Raw genomic sequence first — 7,151 nt, 5'->3', positions numbered from 1 at the left:
TGTCTTTGTTAGTTTTGGTATCGGGGTAATACTGGACTCATAGAATGAGGTCAGATGTATTCTCTTTACCTGTGTCTTTGAACAGTTTATGGAGTATTCATATTCTTCTTTAAATATTTGGTAGAATTTAGCAGTGAAATCATCAGTTTCTGGGCTCTTCTTTGATGAGAGACTTTTTTTTTTTTTCAATTATCATGGCTTCTATCTCATTACTTGTTTTTAGTCTACTCAGGTTTTGTATTTCTTCACGGTTCAATCTTGGTAGGTTTTATGTGTCTAGGAATTTAACCACTTTTGGGTTTTCCAATTTATTGGCATGTAATTGCTCACAATAGACTTTAATGATCCTTTGAATTACTGTGGTAACAGCTGTAATGTCTCTTTTTCATCTCTGATTTCATTTATTTGAGTCTTCTTTCTTTTTAGTTAGTCTGGCTAAAGGTTTGTTGATTTTGTTTATTTTTATAAAAACCACCTTTTCATTTCATTGATCTTTTGCATTTTTAGTCTTGATTTTATTTATTTCTGCTAAGATCTTTATTATTTCTTTCCTTCTACTAATTTTGGGTTTGGTTTGCTCTTATATTTCTAGTTCTTTAACATGCATCATTATGTGGTTTATTTGAAGTCTTTGTACTTTTTTGATGTATGGCTTTATTGCTATAAACTTCCCTCTTAGCACTGATTTTGCTGTGTGCTCTAGGTTGTGGTATATTGTGCTTCGATTTTCATTTGTTTCAAGAAATTTTTAATTATTCTGCTTAATTTCTTTATTTGCTGAACAGTCATTCAGGAACATGTTATTTAATTTCCATGTGTTTTTATAGTTTTTAAATTCCTCTTGTTATCAATTTCTGTTTTCTTCCATTGTCATCAGAAAAAAATACCTGATACAATTTCACATTTTTTGAATTTTTTGAGATGCATTTTGGTACATCCTTGAAAATGTTTTATGTGCTGAGGAGAAAAATGTGTATTCTGCAGCTATTTGATAAAATGTTCTGCAAATGTTTTAGGCTTATTAGGTGTATATTATAGATTATGTCTAATATTTCTTTGTTGATTTCTGTCTAGATGATCTGTCCAGTGCTGAAAGCAGGGTGATAAAATCCCCAGCTATTATTGTATTGGGATCTCTCTGTCTCTTTCTCTCTCTCTTTTTCTCTGGCCCTAATATTTGCTTGTTATATCTTCTTGCTGAATTAACCCCTTTGTCATTGTATAATTACCTGCTTTATTTCTTTCACAGATTTTGTCTTGAAATATATTTTATCTGATATGAGTATAGCTACTCCTTACCTTTTTTCGGGTTTACATTCATATGGAATATCTTTTTTTTTTCCATCCCCTCATTTTCCGTCTATGTGTGTCTTTATAGGTGAAGTGAATTTGTTGTAGGCATCACATAGTTGGGTTTTATTTTTTAATACATCCATCCACTCCACCTTTTAATTGGATAATTTAGTCAATTTGTACTCAATGTTGTTACTAATAAGTAAGGACTTACTACTGTCATTTTGTTTTCTGGTTGTTTTATCAGTCCTCTCTTCCTTTCTTCCTGTCTTCCTTTGTGTATACGTGGTTTTCTCTGGTAGTATATTTTAATTTCTTGCTTTTTATGTTTCGTATATTTAAGTAGGTATTCTCTTTGTGGTTGCTATGAGGCTTGCAAATAACATCTTATAACCAATTATATTTAACTGATGACAACTTTGTTCACAAAAAAGAAAAGAAAAAACAAACAAGCAAAGAGAAAATTGAAGAATTCTACACTTTATCCCCTCTACTTTTTGACATTTTGTTGTCACTGTTTATGTCTTTTTATATTGTCTATCTCTTAGCAAATTGTTGTAGTTATTATTATTTTTTATAGATTTGCCTTTTAGTATTCATACTAAAGATATGAGTGGTTTATCCACCATAATTACAGTATTACAGTATTCTGTATTTACCTGAGTACTTAATTTTATCAGTGAGCTTTGTACCTTCAGATGATTTATTATTACACATTAGCATCCCTTTCTTTCAGATTGAAGAACTTCCTTTAGCATTTCTCATAAGACAGGTCTGGTGATGACTAAATTCTTCTATTTTTGTTTATGTAGAAAAGCCTATTTTTCATTCATGTTCAAAAGATAATTTCACTGGGTACAATATTCTAGTTTAAAACTTTTTTCCTTTAGTACTTTGAATATGTCAATCCATTCGCTCTTGATCCGTAAAGTTTCCACTGAGAAGTCTGCTGCCAGATGTATCGGAACTCATTTACATGTTACTTGCTTCTTTCCTCTTGCTGCTTTTAGGATCCTTTCTTTATCCTTACTTTTGAAAACTTAGTTTAATTCTTGAGGTAGTTTTATTTGGTTTAAGTATGTTTTGTGTTCTTTGATCTTCTTGTACCTGGATATTCATTTTTTTTTCTCATAGGTTTGCAAATTCTTTGCTATTTCTTGGAATAAATTTTCTATCCCAATCTCTTTCTCTGCATCCTCTTTAAGGCCAATAACTCTTAGATGTGCCCTTTTGAGGTTATTTTCTAGATATTGTTGGCATACCTCATTCTTTTTTCTTCTCTGGTGGTATATTTTCATATAACTTGCCTTTGAGCTCGCTAACACTTTCTTCTGCTTGATCAGTTCTGCTGTTGAGATATTCTGATGCATTTTTCAGTTTGTCAATAAAATTTTTTAGCTTTAGAATTTCAGTTTCAATTTTAAATTATTTCAATTTTTAAAAATTTCCCTGATTGAAAATTCTGAATTCCTTCTCTGTGTTATCTTGAAGCTCATTGTGCTTCCTCAAGGCAGCTATTTTGAATTCCCTGGCTGAGGTCACATATCTCTGTCACTCCCAAGGTTGATCACTGGTGACTTATTTAGTCTTTCTGATGAGGTCACGTTTTCCTGGATGTTTCTGATGCTTGTGGATGTTTGTTGATGTCTGGGCATTGAAAAGTTAGGCGTTTATTCCAGTCTTCACAGTTTTGTCTTGTTCATACCAGTCTTTCTTGAGAGGGTTTTTCATGATTTCAAAGGGTTTTGAGTATTAATACTCAAGCCTATGGTTACTGCAGTCATTTCAACACTAGGGGGTGCCCTAAGCCCAGGAACACTGAAGCTCTTGCAGACTCCTAGACACACCATCTTGGTGGACTTGGGTAAGATAAAGGAGAATTCCCTGGGTTCCTAGACAAAGTCTCTTGCTCTCTTCCCTCTCTTTTGCTTAAGCAAAAGTCTCTCTTTCTGCACTGGGCCTTCTGGAATTGTTGGAAGGGTGACATGGGCACTCCTATGGCCACCCCAGCAGGCACTGCTCTGGGTTGTACCTGAAGTCCATGGTCTCCCAGACCAGCACAGTTTTGGTGCTTGCCCAAGGCCCATGGCCACTACTGCCTGGCGGCCACTGATGTTTATTAAAGGCCCACAGCCACTTTAGTCAGCAGGTGGTGAATCCGTCAAGGACTAGGTTTATCCTTGGTTCTCTACACTACAGAGCCAAACCATATCACCAGGTCACTTTAGTTGGTTGGCAGGTGGTGAAGCTGGCCAGGACTCAACTTTCTCCCACTGAGACAGAGAATTTCTCTCTGACTCAGGGCTAGTCTAAATGCAGAATTCTACTTGGTGTTATGTTCCACTGTGACAGAGTGGCACTGATTTCAAATGCAAAGTTTCTCACTCACTTTGCTCTTTCTCCTTCAAACATACAGATTATCTCCCCACATTGTGCTGCTGGGGTTTGGGGAGGTGTGGTGTAGGCAATGTAAGACTGTCCTTCCTACCTTCTTCAATGCCTCTTCCCTTATCAGTATGCTAAAACCAGGTACTAAGATCACTCATCTGATTTTATGTTCTTATGAAGGTGGATTTTTATATGAACAGTTGTTCAATTTGCTGTTCCTGCAGGGGGATGATTGCTGGAGGGTTCGTTCAGCCATCTTGCCATCTTGCTCCTCTTCCTCCTCCAAATTACAGAATTTAAACATTCTATAATTAAGTTTGTGAGGCCAGGCATGGTGGCTCACACCTATAATCCCAGCACTTTAGGAGGCTGAGGCAGTTGGATTGCTTGAGCTCAGGAGTTCGAGACCAGCATGGACAACATGGCAAAACTCTCTCTCTACAAAACATACAAAAATTAGCTGGGCACAGTGGCATGTGCCTGTAGTCCCAGCTACCGGGAGGCTGAGGTGGGAGGATTGCTTGAGTCTGGGAGGCAGAGGTTGCAATGAGCTGAGATCATGACACTATACTCAAGCCTAGGCAATGGAGTCAGACTCTCTCTCTCTCTCTCTCTCTCTCTCTGTGTGTGTGTGTGTGTGTGTGTGTGTGTGTGCATCTCAAGTCTGTGATTCTTCTAGAGTTAATTTTTGAAAAAGATGTGAGATTCAGATCAAGGTTCATTGTTTGGCCTATGGATATTTAATTGCTTCATACTATTTGTTGAAAAAGTTATCCTTTCCCCATTGAATTGGTTTCATATCTTTGTCAAAAATCAACTGAGCATGTTGTGTGGGTTTATTTATGGAGTCTCCATTCTATCCCATTGTGTCTGTCCCTCTGCCAATACCACACAGCCTTGATCACTATAGCTAAATAATAAGTCTTGGAATCTGGTAGACTGGTTTTGTCTACTTTCTTCTTCCGTATGTATGTATGCATGTATGTATGTATGTATGTATGTATATATTATTTTAGAGACAGGGTCTAGCTCTGTCACCCAAGCTAGAATGCAGTAGTGCAATAATAGCTCCCTGCAATCTTGAACTTCTTGGCTCAAGTTATCATCCCACCCCAGCCTCCCAAGTAGCTGGGACCACAGGTATTTATCACCACTCCCAGCTAATTTTGGAAATTTTTGTAGAGAAGGGGTCTCACTATGTTGCCCATGCTGGTCTCAAACTCATGACCTCAAGCAATCCTACTGCCTCAGCCTCCTCAGACATTGGGATTACAGATGCGAGCCACTGTGCCTAGCTAAGACACACACATACACACACACATATCTTATATAGAGTGACATATATATAATGTGATATATATATGTGTGTATATATATATCATATACACATATGATATATACACATATATATGAGTCACTCTCACAAACAGACTGTTATATCTCCCAAATACACACACACAGACACACACACACACACCCTGAGAGAGAGAGAAAGCATGATTGGATTCTGGTAAGACTGAGAGAGCCATCAAACTGGGATGAAAATCTGACCCAAGTGAAGGAGAAGTGAAGCATCCTTGACTTACTAGATCTCCAATTTTTACTCCTAGGCTTTCTAATAAAATCTTCACACATTTAATCATTTCTTGGTATCTACTTCTTGAAGGACCTGGAGTAACAGATTGAAAAAACACCTGGCGAAAAGGGGAGATAAAGTGTTAACCTTAGAATTTTTGTAGCATTCCCAAGGGAATGAGAAACATAATCTACAAACAGAAAACAACAACAACAACAAATAATAGTAATAATAAAAGCATTAGTGCAAGAAAACACAGCTGAGATACAACGGATAGAACTCTCTCACTGCCCACCTAGGTCAGTTTACATACCATGTTCACACATCTTTGAAAACCTGCCACGTGGTTCAAGGTATGAGTGAAAGGATAGCCCCTGTTTTGGAGCTTAAAGTTCTCCTGAAACATACACAAAACTTCCATAAATTGGAAACAGATATGTATTGGGAGTAATAGTTAAGAATGAAGGCAAAATTAAATCAGTTCTCAAGCATGTACCCATTAAATAATTCCCTGTAAGTCCTCTTCAACTGCTTTCTTAAAAAACAGAAAGATTAGGTGAATGGACAAAGACTAAAATCAAGTTAAGATGTCACTGTTATCACCTTGGAATAGTGAAAGAAATTTGCTTTTTAAGGTCATTTGTCAATGTCATTTAAGTTTCAAACTTAAATGGGTACTGGAGATGGTTGTAGGAATTAAAGAGTTTCAGGGATACCATGCTGGATATCTTGTTTGTCCCTCCATATACGCTCTCCTCTTTTCTGTACCTTGCTGATCTGTATGAACTGTATCAGTGGGTTCCCTTGTCTTCTAGTTTCTGGTTGAATTTGAACCAATGGGAAGCAAAGGCAGGAGATTAAAGGGAGGAATAAGAGTAAAACTACATTATTTATTCCCCTGGGCTTTCTCCCTGTGGGGTACCTCAGGCTGGCTGCATCCCTCTACTGAAGGTCACAGTTCCTATTAAGCAGTCCTCTCCAGAAAGCACCCTCACCTTACTCCCACCGCCATCCTGCTAACAGTTCCCTTCTCTTGCCCTTCAGGAACAAGGATAGTAGGTGCTCCTCATGCTACTAGCTAGTCTCAGGGCACTGCTTTATCCCTTGAGACTTCCCTACTCCCTATCCACACTTTCGAAAATAGTTCTTTTATTAAACTCTCCTCAAAGGACTACTTTTAAATGTGTCATCTGTTTCTTGCTAGGAATTTCACTTGCAGAGCATCAACTTCAGTGAATCGCTAAAACATGGGATTAAATTATATTTACTTCAACTAGGAAGAAATGGTGATAGCTTATCACTAAAGGGTAGATTTCTGGATTTCAAACTGAACAATTCCCTTCTTCCACTAATGAAAGGCAAAGCAATTTTTGACTTACCTGCATGTTCTCAGAGGTGAGGTATGATTTTCAGGCCATAATGGATGCCATAGAATTTAAAACTTAGCTATGATATTATGATGGTGGTGTACATACATATTTTAATTTTAAAAATATATAAAAGAACAAAGAACAATAGTATATACATTTTAATTGGAGATCAGCTTCTTGACAATAGAGAAAGTGAAAAATCTATAATTATTTCAGTGTATATGAACTTTTTTTTTCTTTTTTTTTTTTTTAAGCACATTTTAAGTGCAACAGGGAGACCTTTGGAGGAGCAAGGGATATAAAAATAATGAGGAATTAAACTAATTTTATTGTTCTTAGAGAAATAAGTTAAATAATCTTCCCTTTGGTATTACTTTCTGAGAGCTTCTTCCTTTCTTTCTTTCTTTTTTGTTTTTTGTTTTTTTAACATCCTAAATAGCCAAAAGCAAAATTTGGCATGCTATAGTTTCTAAACTTCTTTTATTGAGGCTACCATTTGTTTTAGGACTGTTGATAAACATTTC

Source organism: Chlorocebus sabaeus, chromosome 21, assembly GCF_047675955.1.
Source record: "Chlorocebus sabaeus isolate Y175 chromosome 21, mChlSab1.0.hap1, whole genome shotgun sequence".
NCBI lineage: Eukaryota > Metazoa > Chordata > Mammalia > Primates > Cercopithecidae > Chlorocebus > Chlorocebus sabaeus.
This window is presented reverse-complemented; position numbering follows the sequence as displayed.